The following is a 15,983-nucleotide window of genomic DNA, read 5'->3' as shown; positions in this document are numbered from 1 at the left end:
TAAAGTGCATTGTTTGTGCAAAGTTGAAAAGGAAACCAATGAAACAGCAGATGGGTGACTTGCCAGAGAATCGCACAAAATGCTCACTACAAATCTCACACGCTGGTATGGACTGCTTTGGTCCATACACAGTGAGAGACGTTAGAAAATAAACCAAGAAATATGGCGTAGTTTTTACGTGCATGTATAGTCAAGCTGTACGTATTGAGATGTTAAATAATCTCACATCTGACACTTTCCTCAATGCTTTACAATGTTTCATTTCTTTAAAAGTTACAGCGACGAGCCTCTGCTCAGACAATGGTACAAACTTTGTGGGAGCGAAGAACTTGATGGAGATGGAAGCCAAGAAGTATTTGACTGATAAAAGGATAGAATTCACGCTCAACACTCTTGGTGCGAGTCACCATAGGGAGGTCTGGAAGCGTCAGATTTGTACGATTCGGGCCGTTTTAAATGACAAATTTTGACAAAGCAACAGATTAGACGGTACCGAATTAAGAAGCACATTTTACGAAGTGGCTTCCGTCATCAATAACAGGCTGCTGGGGACGATCAACGTATCCAACTAAGATGAGGAACCAGTCACACCGAACATGATCATCACCGGAAAAAGGGAGGTGACCCCAGCGGCACCCGGACAATTTTATGAAGCAATTTATTGTCACTCCAGATAGAAGAAAGCACAATATATTGCTGGAGAATTTTGGCAAAAGTGGAAATTGGAGTATCTGGATAACATCATGCTCTGACAAACATGAACAAGAGCAGTCGATAGCCTCCAAGTAGGAGACCTGGTGTTGGTTGGTGATTCGAACGAACCAAGAAATTTCAGGCAACTGGAACACGTTGTGGAGGCATACCCAGAGAAGAACGGCTTAGTTCGTAAGGCAAGAGTTATGCTGGGAAACCGCCAGCTAGACAGAAAAGGAAGGAAAATGGGCGAACCGCACTATCTGGAGCGACCAATTCAAAAGCTGGTAAATCTATTGGAAGCGAAAGAATAGGTGTCAATATTTTGGTAACTCTACTGGTAGGTACATGTATATATTCTAATATATTATTAGTTGGTTTCTCCATACTAGGTATTAAAAGTTATAGACATAATTACTAGTTTAGCAATTCTACTTAGACGTATGTTTCTATGCATCATCAAACCTGACAGTGCCTTGCGACATGGTGGCATGTGTCTGTATCATTTAAAGCGTAGAACTTGGTATTTTATAATAAAAGGATCACGAGCTGTGACTTCTTTTTATTAACGGAAATATAAATTTGGTAGTTTTATATTTGGAGGGAGTGTAAAAGGTTACATGCACTTATCCGTGCATGTATCACACTTCCTAACATGACTCATTCCCAACGCTTTTGGTTTATGTACTCCGTGAACCCAATTCTTACTTAAATAGTAAATTGGCTTGTTGCCAACGAGCGACTCAGTTCAGCTTAGGCGAGTTTTGGTTTGAGCAATTTTAGGCAATGGACACTGTATATGCCTGGGGCAGCACTACCTGGTTTGTGATTGGATGGGGAGATCTGTTCAAATTGGGTTGACCCGTCTTGCGTTATTTAGCAGTGTTTCTTAGTGTTTGGCAATCCGCCACCAGGCAAGAGCAATCAGTTCACAGCTGACTTTACAGCGAGCAACATTAGTAAACTTTGAATTCCAATAATTTTATCACATTTTTCTAACAGTAACAGTACTTCGAGTTTGCAAATGGCAAAAGGTATGTTTTTTAATAATATTATTTCCTTGCCTTTTTAATACTTTGTAATTGTAATAATTTCTTATGCATTTTGAGAATTTGTGTGTTAATATTATGTGTATTTAGGAATTAGGGTATTTCCTGTTAATTTTAAGCTATTGTTGCCTTTGATACTTTGTAGATTTCATGGTTTGATGGTTAATAAACTTAATTACAAATCAGTGCATCGAAACTGTCCTACTCGCATTCTACTGAACCTAGCAGAAAACTTCTATAATAGGTATAACGCTAATGTAATTTCAAAGGTATAATATAATGTAATTTTGCATCAATCTAGTTCGCTGTGATAGATCATCAGATGTGTTCACAAAACAGAATAGGGTAACTGCAAAATGTTCGTAAATACAAAGGCTATTTATTGGTGCAGGTGATACAGCATCGATCCACCAACCCATATGTTTAGAGTTTAAGTATTGTCAAACGTTCTCTTTTATCTTAACCTTGCCTCCTGGATACAGATAGACGAAGAACAAGTAGTACTGCCTTTTTGTAAGATATGTTGTTGTTTTACTTTCTTGTGAACGTTTAAAATATTTGTGATTACTTTTACTTTGCAGAATAGACTTTGCTGTTTAAAAAAATGTATGCAAATCGTTGTAAATAAATTTCGAAGATGTGCGCTTCCCATTAACTTATTGTAAAATTACCTCAATCATGGTTCATAAAACTACTGAGATTTATCTGAAGAAGGAAAAAAGATTTCAATGCAAACCAATAATACTGTAGTTATGGCACAGCCCATAAATTAAAAAAGCATTGCCAGTTTTTTATTTTTGGTATGATCAAAGGGGTGTATAGGGTGATCAAAGGGGTGTATAGGGTGATCAAAGGGGTGTATAGCGGTTTACGATAGGTTCGTAGCTTGCAAGTGTATAATGCTGGAATTGATTCACTGATTTGGAGATAACTCTTTGCTGTTGTATTGAATCAACACCCAAACCGGTAAATCTACAATTGAACAACATAATTACAAGTTATTCCACTACAATACAAACAACAACGGTCTTATAAAAGATAGAAAACTGTCTACACAAACCTTTTGCCGTCTTTAAAAACACTCAAGGAGCTTCAAGTAGTTCAACGAAACCAATTACTGATAAATGTCAAAATGTTGTCATCAAAAACAGTTGCCTATTAATCATCAGTTGCGTATTACTCGTTGGAATTAAAAAATTATAATGTTAAGCTTGGATGGAGGGTAATTATCGGAAGTAAAAACATGTTGAGACACCGGGCCGGCCACCAAAGACAGTCCGATACCACTGCGCAATTATCAGCGCAGTTGGCCAAACACACCGCATGCTGGAACAGCTGTAGTGACACATCAGACCCAAACACAACAATGTTTTAATTAACAAAATACAATAAAGTTGGTGAGTTAGCGATAGACAGAAATGTTACTAAGGTTTACTTACAAGGTGAGTTTGGAAAAATCTTAGAACGGATTAAGCATATTATATGTATTTTACTGTCCCTATAAGGCAAAATTCTTATAACGTAATTGTTTCTGAGATGGAATATTTATGTTGTAGGATTACCTACTGTAATCTAAGTCTTCACTAAAACAATAGCAGAGTTTTGGGTCTGCTTAGTAATGCTTCTAGTGTAAGTATTTTAACTGATGTAAAGAGTTGCATCAGAAATATTCATCCCTGCAGTTAGTTGAACAATTGTAGTGTAGTGGTTCATATCGCTTGTCTTCATACCTGGAGGTTCCGAGATCGAATCCTTAACGAAGTGGATGTTTAATTGCTAAATTTCAGTTGCTATAACTACACAGACACTGAGATTTATCTATACCCAGGTGAATGCCTGGCATTACCCAGTAGTGAAAAAACATTGCACACCTTCGAGGTATACGTTCTCGCTATATTTCTATATCTTTATTGAGCGTCCTCATCGAAAACTTCCCATTTTGCGTTTAAACATTTGGCAGCAGTGGGATTCGGACTGGACTAAAAACAGTACTTTTAGACTGGTGCCTAAAACAAGCGCCTCAGACCACACAGCCATGCTACCCATGGTAATGTCTGAAAATATGGATGCTTTAATAGTGAAATTTCGAATGGCTAGGTAATTGATCATTTTTGTGAGATAAGAGTACAGCCTCATCAACCATCAATGGTTTTGCTGCGAGATTTTTTGAATCCCGAAAAGCTATGCTACTCGTATATTTGATCATTGCCAATTTTACAGAGGCGGCAATACGCAGCCGATTAAAGAAGGCATGGCCTAAGCGTTATCTTCATCTAATTATCATGGCAAGGACTATCCCATCTAGATGATGCAAAGAGTCAAGACATTCTGGCATTCGATTCGTAAGAAATTATCATTTACGATAATTGCTCTGCTGCGTATTATCTCACTGCCGTGGTCAGGGTTTGATTCCCCTTCTAGGAACTCTTACGTTTTTTTTACAAAATTTTATTGGTTGGTAACGTTATTTCTGTAAGTTTCAGTTCAAATAAATAAATTATAGTTATAGTTGAGCGTGACGAAAATGTTTCAATCCGTGGCAAAACGGGATGCGCGCAAGGATTATTTTGACGCCGTCTTCGTTTTTCATTCATTCATTATCTTGTCTAATTTTACATATTTTAGTAAAGTAGTAACATAAACTTATCTTTCAACTTTTTCCTTCAGAAAGTGGGCTACTCAAAAGGAGATGTTCCGTAGTCAGGAATTTGTGTTGAATTCAATTAGAATGTTTTTTACACCTATGTGTTTCGACATTTCTGAGCTAGAGAGCACTTTCGAAATGGGAGGAGACAAGTCCAAGTTTGCTTGGCAAACCTTACATATCAAACAAAGAAAACTATTTTATAATCTCGAACAATAATAAATGCTTTTATTTGATATTAGGTAAGTCAACTCTCAGCATTTTTTAACCCATGCCAGGGATGCAGCAAGACTCCTTGTTTCACTGTCTTGATCAGTCTGTTAATGAATCAGTCTGTAAATACAGACTAGAAAAAGATGTTAGTGTTTCCGATGCAGCAAGTTTTGAGATGCGTGAAAAGGCATGAAAGGCTGATTGGGAATGAGGGAAGTCACGAATGACATCATAACAGCAAGAATAAATTCATTCGCATTTCAAACCAACAAGCTAGTTAGTACATATTACCAGTGGTGCAGAAGCCTCCATCGAAGTGAAACAAGATCTTGAAATGGCAAATGTGATAGGAGAGAAACAGCTTTCAGAATTTACTCAGAAGAGGTTTAGCACCCAAAAGATTGATTTCCATGCATCCCTTAAATCAAACAAGCTCAAAACCTTCACCACATTACCATCAGCTAAGAAGAAATCAAAAGAAAAGTCCTAGAGTGTTTGCACCACAAGTGTCCTTTGGCGGGATATTGCCAAAGCCAAGGCCGGGTCGTAGTCTACACACACAAAAAAAACAACAAAGGTCCTCGTGGTTATGAGCAAAAACAAAAGTATCTACCCAAATATCTCACCAATCCGATGAGCAGCACATACAAAAACTAAACCAATTGACAGAGCCACCCATCATGTAAAAATATTCCAAGTTTCAAGTCATGTCTTGTACAACTCACCTTATGGTTTCTCAAAACTTGTCCCAAAGTCCTTATTAATTTGAGACTGTCAAATTGCTGTTTTAGAAACGATCGCTGCTAGCCTAACCTAACGTCCTGATTCAACATCTCACTTCTATCGGGGCATTGCAAAAAGAGGGAATCAAAAAGTTCGGGAGCACTCAGCAATGCCCCAATAATTACTGAGATGTTGAATTGGGACGTTAGGTTAGGCCAGCAGCGACCATTTTTAAAACAGCAATTGGACAGTCTCAAATTAATAGTGACTTCGGGACAAGTTTTGATAAACCATAAGGTGAGTTATGCAAGACATGACTTGAAACTTGGAATATTTTTACATGGTGGGTGGCTCTGTCAATTGGTTCAGTTTTTGTATGTGCTGCTCATCAGATTGGTGAGATATTTGGGTGGATACTTTTGTTTTTGCTCATAACTACGTGGATCTTTGTTGTTTTTTGTGTGTGTAGACTACGGCCCGGGCTCGACTTTGAAAATATCCCGCTAAAGGACCCCTGTGGTTTGCACAGATTGTTTGACCGTTTGTTAGTGATCAGCCAACAGCGTAACTTGAATTTGAGAAAAGTGTTTTCATTCTTTTTTGGCAACATCAGCTGGTCCCTGGCTAACTCTGATGGCTCTATATTGAAGACTGATAAGTTGGCTCTGATGGCTGCTGTCGAGAAAGATGTTGATGATCAACCATCAATCTATGTTAACCAGGATGAGCTACCAGTCTTCGAGGCTGTTTTGATTTATGCTATTCAGGCTCTGAAAGCTCCTCCAACTTTTGGCATGGTTGCAAGTCAGCTTTTGCAACAGATATTTAGTATTGCAAGCGTGTATCACACATGTCGTGTGGATTTTGTTTGTGCCACATACCTTAATATCAGCATTAAAGGAGGCGAGAGAAGTCGTAGAAGTGTGAAAAGGAGGCAGTAGGTTGCTTTATTTAGTTCAAACCAATCATTACCAAAACGGTCTGAATTTTTAGCAGATGGCTCAAACAAGACTGCCCTAGAAAAATTTTTGAAGAATACATGGAGCAAGTCAACAGTGAAGCAGAAACTACATCTTGTAATAGCTTTTTCTCAAGAATGCCACATGATTAGCTATGACCTTGATGAATTGATCGCTGTAAGCCTAGTAGATCCTTTGACGTCAGACCATGAAGAGGCAGATACCGCATGTTATCACATATCGCAAAGATAATGGAAGACAAACCCAGCTCAAAGGTTCTAATCAAGTGCCAGGACACAGATGTTTTCCTAATCTGTCTATCTTTAGTAGATGAGCCGCCATCACAGGAACTCATTTACTGTCGTGGTAAGAAGGAGCGGTTGAGATATGTAAACATAGGCTGTCTGTTCACCACCCTCACACCCGAATGATGCAAAAAACTGCTTGGACTCTATGCTCCAAGTGGATGTGACAGTGTAAGTGCATTCTATTCCAAAGGGAAGAAAACTTTTTTCAAGCTGCTAAAAAACAATCCTGAATTCTGTAACATACTGAAATCATTGGGAACAGATTTTGAAGTTGTTGGTGCAATAAGAGTCTCTATTGAGAGATTCATATGCAGATTGTATGGTGAAGAGACAAATGCCATCAATGAAGCACGGTATAAAATATTCCAATCACCGTCTTGCACATCACAATCAAACCTACCACCCACACTAGATGAGTTAAACCCCCATATATCTAGCGCTGCCTAGCGGGCCGTGATATGGAGAAAAGACAAGCAAACCATTATCAATGCCCCATCACCCCAGCCACATGGATGGTTTATGGAAGGTGGAGAGCTTAAAGCTAGATGGATGACACAACAACCAGCACCTTCTGATGTGCTCATAGACATGTTTTGTCAATGCACAACTGGGTGCCAGTCTCTTCGCTGTCAGTGCAACAATACAGACCTCAAGTGCATGGACATGTGCAGGTACAGCTGCTGTAGCGATAGAAATGAAGAAGATGGAGATGAAAGTAGTGATGCAAAAGACTCAGATGACTGTGAATTAGAAGGTTAGCATTCGAGTGGTATTGTAACCAGAGGTGTGCTTCACATTTGATTAAAATAAATATGCATGTGTATCAGACCGTATAAAAGACTGACTAATTGCGATTTCACTTACGTAATAAAGTACAAGGTTCAACATAATAAGCATTAATGATGAATATATGTATACTAAACTATTATATATACATACAATTATTATATGTAATATTATACGATATTATTTATAGGGTCTGAGTCTTTAAAATAGCTTTGCATTCTGTTATGCAGCTCAGTAACAATATGAGAGTTGCCGAATAACAAGGACAAACTGTTAAGCTGCCACAATATCAACCAAACTGGGAAGACATAATATTAAAAAATGCAATTATAACATTTTTCTAATATTTGAATAATAAATGTTTTGGTTTTATAAGAATTCATTCCAACTTGGGTTATTACTGATTATTTAGTATATACATTATATATGCCATTTTCATTATCACATTGTTGGTAAAAGCACATAAAACATTACATACATTTATTTATTTAAAATAATAACTAATTATATTGCTCAAAAATGGAGAATCTGAAAAACAAACACTTGAAATCAGCTTGAAAATCTGATCTAGATGCAACTCTTATCACATAGCCCACCTTCAAAGGAAATAAATCACTTTATTTGACAACTTTTTGATGCCTTCCTACTGCCTCCTATCTCGCATTTTTTGCTGAAACCTTTTCTAACATCGGCTTTACAAGAAAATATGGCTTCCAATGAGCAATGTCATACGCGCTGGGCGGGTCGTCGTCAGTTTTATCACCAGCATCCATACTAGGTGGTCTAGTGGCTAGGATCTGCCGGAGTTTCGAGAGTTTCAAGTCAAATAAATAAATTATAGTTATAGTTGTGCGCGACGAATATGTTTCAATCCGTGACAAAACGATGTACACGCGAGGATTATTTCGACACCATCTTCATTTTTCATTCATCATCTTGTTTAACTTTACACCTCTTGCGTCATCTTGCTAAAACTTCTTCTAACATCGGCGAGTAAAAATATTTGGCAGCGGTGGGATTCAAACCCACACTCCCCGAAGGGACTGGTGCCTTAAACAGCGCCTTAGACCGCTCGACCACACTACCTCATGCCATCAGCTGATGCGAATGTTCAGGCGTGAGTAGATGTGTAATATTAGTTTTAGCCCGCTCAGCACCCTTACAATATGCTCAAAATTTGCGAAATCTTCTCGGTATCATTGTAATCGCCAAGTCGCATCAGCTCTGCATCCTTATCGATTCGCGTAATGGCCTTGCCATGTTCGTACTGTGTCGCAGTGGCTGCATCGATATTTTCGTCCACGGTTCAATCGAACTGCATTCAACACCAATACCTCAAGACGTACGTTCTCGCTATATTTCTAATCTCTATCGATCGTCGGTGAACAGTGCCACTGAAAAGCGGATTCGGAAGCAGCCTTTTGCGGCTGTAGGATGCGCTGCAAACGGTCGAGCTTCTACTCGCATAGCGTTTTGAAACTACATATTTTCCAATAATCAGTATATGACGGCGACGTAGATGCAAAACTTTCTCTAGCCCACTTTTTATGTAACAGATCGGTGGAGCCATTACGGAAACAGCGAGAGAAAACTCGGGTGTCCTGGTGACGAGCATGATCGCTATGGTACGCGTATGTAAGCATGAAATGCTAATGCGTGACATGAGTTTTCGGACAGGCAAGCTTTTACATGAAAATATGGCTTCCACGGAGCAATGCCATATGCGCTGGGCGGGTCATCATCAGTTTTATCACCAGCCTCCATATCAGGTGGTCTAGTGGCTAAGATCCGGCTTTTCCACCGCCATGGTCGGAGTTCAATCTTCGTCTGGGAAGATGTGTTTCCTCCGGTGTCTTTTGTATTATCCGCGCAATACATTTAACCGCTACAAGCCGCACGAGTTTTTGAAATATTTTGCTTCCGCGAAACAACAAATTTACAGTTGGTGTAAAACTTCATGGCGAGAATCCGAAAAAGCAGTGATTTTTTGCGAACTAAACTACACTAGGAGACGCGACTGGGCATGCGCCAACGCTCGCTTTGTTGCTCCTCACGCTTATGGTCTATAGAACAATTTCGTCACTGCATCGTTCGTGATTTCATCAACGAGCGTTCTTCTTGGTTTCGCGTCAAGAACTTCATTGCAACCTTCCGTGAGATGTTCTATCGCAATTCGCATTGCAGATTATTGCGAGTTTTAAATAGGCGCTTCTCGCAACACTTTGCGCGCGTAGTTTGGGAAAAGAGCTGACGCCCAAAACGAGTGAGAATATTCCTCATTTCGAGATAAATCATTTGGCAGCAGTGGAATTTGTACCCACTCCCTTTTAGACTGACGCCTAAAACCAGCACCTTAGACCACTCGGCCATGCTACCCTCGGTGATGTCAGAAAATTATGGATGCCGTATTGGGGAAGTTTAGAATGGCTTGGTAATTGAGCAATTTTATTTCACATACTTCCGTACAGTTACTATATGCTTAATTGTTCGAACTTAGCTTTTGGCGGACACAAAAAGCTTTCCTTGACCTATCCTTATCCGCTTCCGACTACGCAAGCTCAGTTTTTGTTTGTCAACTGCAGTTGGAGCACGCACTGTTTCACAGAATTCTCTCTCTTCAGTCTCCAGTTCTGAAAACGGTAGGTACGTATCATGTTTGTCCCTCCTCGAGAGGGACATCATACCCCTTGCCTTCCTGTCAAGGCGTAGTCGGTGGACGAGTTTTTTTATACTCCGAAATTAACATTTTCTTACCTTGACTTGACTCGGTTGATTTGCACCCACCTAACCTTCGCCCTGTCCTTTTGAAAGGGGGATACCCAGGTCGGATTCTTCTTGTCTCACCCTCTTTAGCTCGGAGCACATGCTTAAGCCTCCTTATGAGTTATTGGTGGGATATCTGTTATATCAGAAATACTTAACTGAAAGGTCTCTGTTTATAATGGGTTGTCATGGCTCTCCTGGATCAAGTTTCCGTACCGCTGTGTCTTGAAACTTGAGAAAGAGGTTGTTACTTTGTTGTTAACGAAGATGTCAGGTCCTTCTCTTTTCTTTGACAGACAATCAAGAAGCAGAAGACCAGCCTCAACCAGTGACCATTGATGATGAGAACGGGACAGTGGAAGATGGCAAAGACATGTTCTTGAGGGAGCTGAAAAGGAAGATCTTTGAAGTACTCCCGGATTCCATACTACCCCCTCCAGATCATAAAGTAAAAAGGTATGGTAGCTTCCATGTATATCTAGTTGATATTGGTTATATTCCATGTTTATATCATGATAGATATAGTGGTTACATTGTCTTATAGATGTACATGATATATATCTAGATGAATAGATACTTATGAGTACATAACGACATTTTCTGTTCCCGTAAAACCAAGAATATCGCCGAACAGATGTTTTCTCATGACAGACCCCAAGGTGATGACGATACAGACTATAGTCTCCCCTTGTCTCAGGTCACGACTTCAGCCATAGAAACAAGCCTTCACATCAAAATATCCCAGAATAAGAGGGTTCCACGTATCAAACTACCAAGTACAGGGAGACACTCTCAAGTCGTCTTACAACCGCACTGATGATGGCGCTGCACTTCTGGGTAAGGCATCTAACAAAGCCCTCATTCCATGCAAATATATCGAGGATATGGAGACCCTTACAAAGCAGTTAATGCTTGTTGCTAATCATTCAGATTGGGTCCTTGGCAGCTCTGTTGCGCTTTTGCAACAGGGTGATACAGATGTAGTCATCAGATCGATTGAGAGCTTATGTCTTGCACAATCCCACACTGCTGCTTTGCTTGCACTCTTACTTGCTAATTTGGTGCATGTCAGGTGAGATCAGTTGGTCTCTACTTCTGCTCTTTACTCGGCCACCAAGTCTTCTTTGCTAAAGCTTGCCATGCCGCTTAATTCACCACTATTTGAAGAAAAGTTGGCTGATTTGACCTCACAAGAAACATCGACAGCATCCAACAGAGCGTTGACATCAATAGTCAAGCAGCAAAAATGGTCACTGCAACCAGCTGAACCAAAATCATAGAAAGAAGGTGACACTGGTGAAAAGAGTAGTTTTCAAAGTAAAGGAAAGGCGCCACAGAAAGGCAAATCCTTCAAAATTCAAAATACTCAAGAAGTCCGTCGAAAAAAAGGAGGCGGCTGTCTCACCAGTTACTGGCAGGTATGGAACAATCTGCCCAATGCTTCTACTTGGCTAATATATCTGTTAAAACATGGGTTACGTTTAAACACAAAAGCTCCTTTAAATTATCCAGTACCACAAACACTCTCAGAGGACTTGGTATCAGAGCTATTGGTTTTAGAGTCCAAAGGTGCCATAGAACCCGTCGCAGGAGACCACAAGGGTTTCTACAGCCAAATATTCTCAGTACCAAAGATAAAAGGGCATTTGAGAATAATTATAGACTTATCCAGACTGAACAATTGGCTCACTGCACCCAAATTCAAGATGGACAACATACAAACAGTACTAGCTGCTCTGGACAAGTCGATGTGGATGGTAAAGTTGGACCTTACCGATGCTTTTTTTCATATACCCATTCACACAGACAGCAGGAAGCTTCTACAGTTTATGATGAATGAATGACCAATGCAGTTCAAGGTTCTACCGTTCGGGTTATCTATAAGCCCTCTCACCTCCATGAAGGTCATCTCCACAGTAGCGGCTCACCTATGACAACGGGGGGGGGAGGGGGGAGGAGGGTGATGCTGATAACATACCTAGATGACTGGCTGATCTACAGCAAGTCAAGGGAGGTCTTACAGTCCCAGGTTTTGACCGCTACCAACCTGCTACAAGACCTGGGATTCCATATCAATTATAAGAAGAGCATGCTAAATCCCACACAAGTATGGACATTCCTAGGCTTCAATCTAGACACCAGGAGAGGATTAGCTCACCCATCTCAGGAGAATATCTTAAGACTGGCTACCATGTGTCGGGCGATAGCAAATAAGGGGGAGATAACTGCTCAAAGTTTCTTAGCGATGCTTGGTCTGATGAACTTCTGTGCTACGACATCGTGGAGAGCAAGGCTTTGAATGAGGCCACTGCAGTTCCACCTACTGAGTCACTGGAGAATGTCCAAAGGCCACCTACAAGATTCTGTGCCTATAACCAACTACATGAAAGAGCACCTAGCCTGGTGGACCACAGAAAACCTTCAACTAGGCACTCAAATGAATCCACCTTAAACGGATTGCGTGCTACAATCAGACGCCTCAGGATGGGGAGGTATATTCGACGAGGAAACAGCTCAAGGAAGGTGGGGGTCGTGGAAAAAGACTCCACATAAATGTTCTTGAACTCCTGGCACTCTACAAGTGCCTTCAAACTTTTCAGAAGAGTTTGCTCGGAAAAGTGGTCTTGTGCCAGAGAGACAACACAACAGTCGTAGCCTATGTAAAAAAACAAGGAGGGACCAGATTGCCACAGCTATACACCTTAATCTGGGAAATCCTGCACTGGTGCGACGAGAGGAAGATTACACTGAAGGCATACCATCTGCCTGGCAAACAGAATGTCATCGCAAACATGTTGAGTCGGGTGACTTCACCAACAGAGTGGTCGCGGCACCCTCAGGTGGTCAAGAGGATTTTCAAACAACGTGCTCTCCAATGGTGGATCTGTTTGCAACCAAGTTGAACAACAAGCTACCAATATACTTCAGCCCTATGAAGGACCATCAGGCAGCAGGAGTAGACGGAGTCAACCATGGACAGACTGTGGGGTAACGCGGATCCTCTCATAAACTTGCTCCCCTGGTACTGAGGAAAATTCTCCATTCTCAATATTGTCAGATCATAATTATAGTTCCAAACTGGCCCAGACGGAATTGGTTGACAGGACTGTTAGGACATGATCGGAGTTCAATCCCCGTCTGGGTTGATGTGTTTTCTCCGGTGTCTTTTGCATTATCCGCGCAATACATTTACCCGCTACAGGCGGTACGAGTTTTTAAAATATTTCGTTTCCGGAAAACGACAAATCTACAGTTGGTGTAAAAATTCATGATGAGAATCCGAACAGGAAGTATTTTTTTTGCGAACTAAACTACACTAGGAGACACAACTGAGCATGCGCCAACGCTCGCTTTGTTGCTCCTCACGCTTACGGTCTATAGAACGATTTCGTCACTGCATCATTCGCGGTTTCATCAACGAGTGTTTTTCTTGCTGTAGCGTCAAAAACTTCAGTGTAGCCTTCCGCGAGATGTTCTATCACCATTCCCATTCCAAATTATTGTGAGTTTTAAATATGCGCTTCTCGCAACACTTCACGCTCGTAGTTTGCGGGAAGAACTGACACCAAAAACGAGCGAGAATACTCCTCATTTCGCGATAAAAGATTTGGCAGCAGTGAGATTCAAACCCACACCCTTTCGGACTGGTGCCTAAAACCAGCGCCTTAGACCACTTGACCATACTACCCACAGTGTTGTCAGAAGAAGATGGATGCCGTATTGAGGAAATTTCAAATGGCTTGGTAATTGATCATTTTTGACAGATAAGAGTAGAGCCTCATCAACCATCAATGGTTTGCTGAGAGATTTCTAAGATCTCGAAAAGCTATGCTACTCGTATATTTGACCATTGCCAGTTTTACAGAAGCAGCAATATGCAGCTGATTAAAGAAGGCATGGCCTAAGCGTTATCCTTATCTAATTATCATCGGAAGGACTATCCCATCGAAATGGTGCCAAGAATCAAAACATTCCGGCTTTCCGGTGGAGAGAAGTTATCATTTACTATTAATGCTCTACTGCGTATCTTCTCTGGTCATTTGCTATAGTCAGCCATCCAAGGTGGTCAAGTGGGTAGATCCAGCGCACTCACCACCATGGTCGGGGTTCGATTCCCTCTCTAGGAACTCTTGTTTTTTGTTTTACAAAGCTTTAGTGGGTGATAACATTATTTCTGTAAGTTTCAAGTCAAATAAATTATAGTTATAGTTGGCGCGACGAATATGTTTCAATCCGTGACAAAACGATATACACGCGAGGATTATTTCGACACCATCTTCATTTTTCATTCATCATCTTGTTTAACTTTACACCTCTCGCGTCATCTTGCTAAAACTTCTTCTAACATCGGCGAGTAAAATAATGGGCAGCTGAGGGATTCAAACCCACACCCCCAAAGGGACTGGTGCCTTAAACAAGCGCCTTAGACCGCTCACCCACATTACCTCATACCATCAGCTGATGCGAATGTTCAGGCATGAGAAGATCCGTAATAGTAGTTTTAGCCTGCTCAGCACCCTTACAATGACGCTCAAAATTTGCGAAATTTTTTCAGTTTCATGGTATTCGCCAGGTCGCATCAGCTCTGCGTCCTTAACGATTCGCATAATGGCCTTGCTGTGCTCGTAATGCGACGCAGTGGCCGCAACGAAATTTTTGTCCACGGATCAATCGAATGGGATTCAACACCAGTACCTCAAGACGTATGTTGTCGCTATATTTCCAATCTTTATCAAGCGTCGGTGAGCAGTGCCACTGAAAAGCGGATTCGGAAACAGCCTTTTGAGGCTGTAGGATGCGCTGCGAACGGTCAGGCTTCTACTTTCATAGAAGTTTTGAAACTACATATTTTCCAATTATTGGTATATGACGGCGACCAAGATGCAAAACTTTCTCCAGCCCGCTTTTTATGTAACGGATCAATTAAGCCTTTACGGAAAAAGCGAGAGAAAATTCGGGTCTCCTTGTGACGAGCATGATCGCTATGGTATGCGTATGTAAGCATGGATTGCTAATGCGTGACATAAGTTTCTGAACCGGCGCGTTTTTACATGAAAATATGGCTTCCGCGGTGCAATGCCATATGCGCTGGGCGGGTCGTCATCAGTTTTATCACCAGCCTCCATATCAGGTGGCCTAGTGGTTAGGATCCGGCGTTTTCACCGCCATGGTCGGAGTTCAATCCCCGTCTGGGAAGATGTGTTTCCTCCTGTGTCTTTTGCATTATCCCAGCTGATTGTAGCCTGGCCGAGTGGTTTAAAGCGCTGGTTTGAGGCACCAGTCCGAAAGGGTGTTGGTTCGAATCCCACTGCTGCCAAATGTTTTATCGCGAAATGAGGAGTATTCTCGCTCGTTTTTGGCACCAGTTCTTTCCGCAAACTGGACGCGCGAAATATTGCAAGAAGCACGTATTTGAAACTCGCGATAATCTGGATTGTGAATGGTATTGGGACATCTCGCGGAAAGTTGCAATGAAGTTTTTGACGCGAAACAAAGAAAAACCCTCGTCGTTGAATTCACGAATGATGCAGTGACAAAATCGTCCTATAGACCATAAGTGTGAGGAACAACGAAGCGAGCGTTGGCGCGTGCCCAGTCGTGTCTCTTAGTGTAGTTGGGAGAGCAAAAAAATTACTGCCTTTTCGGATGCTCAGCATGAAGTTTTACACAAACTGTATACTGTATATTGTAGCCCGCTTTTTATGTAACGGATCGGTGGAGCCATTACGGAAACAGCGAGAGAAAACTCGGGTGTCCTGGCGACGAGCACGATCGCTAATGTACGCGTATGTAAGCATGGAATGCTAATGCGTGACATAAGTTTTCGAACAGGCGAGGTTTTACA

This window comes from Watersipora subatra, chromosome 4 (genome assembly GCF_963576615.1).
Source record: "Watersipora subatra chromosome 4, tzWatSuba1.1, whole genome shotgun sequence".
Taxonomy (NCBI): Eukaryota; Metazoa; Bryozoa; class Gymnolaemata; order Cheilostomatida; family Watersiporidae; genus Watersipora; species Watersipora subatra.
Note: the sequence above shows the minus strand (reverse complement) of the source record.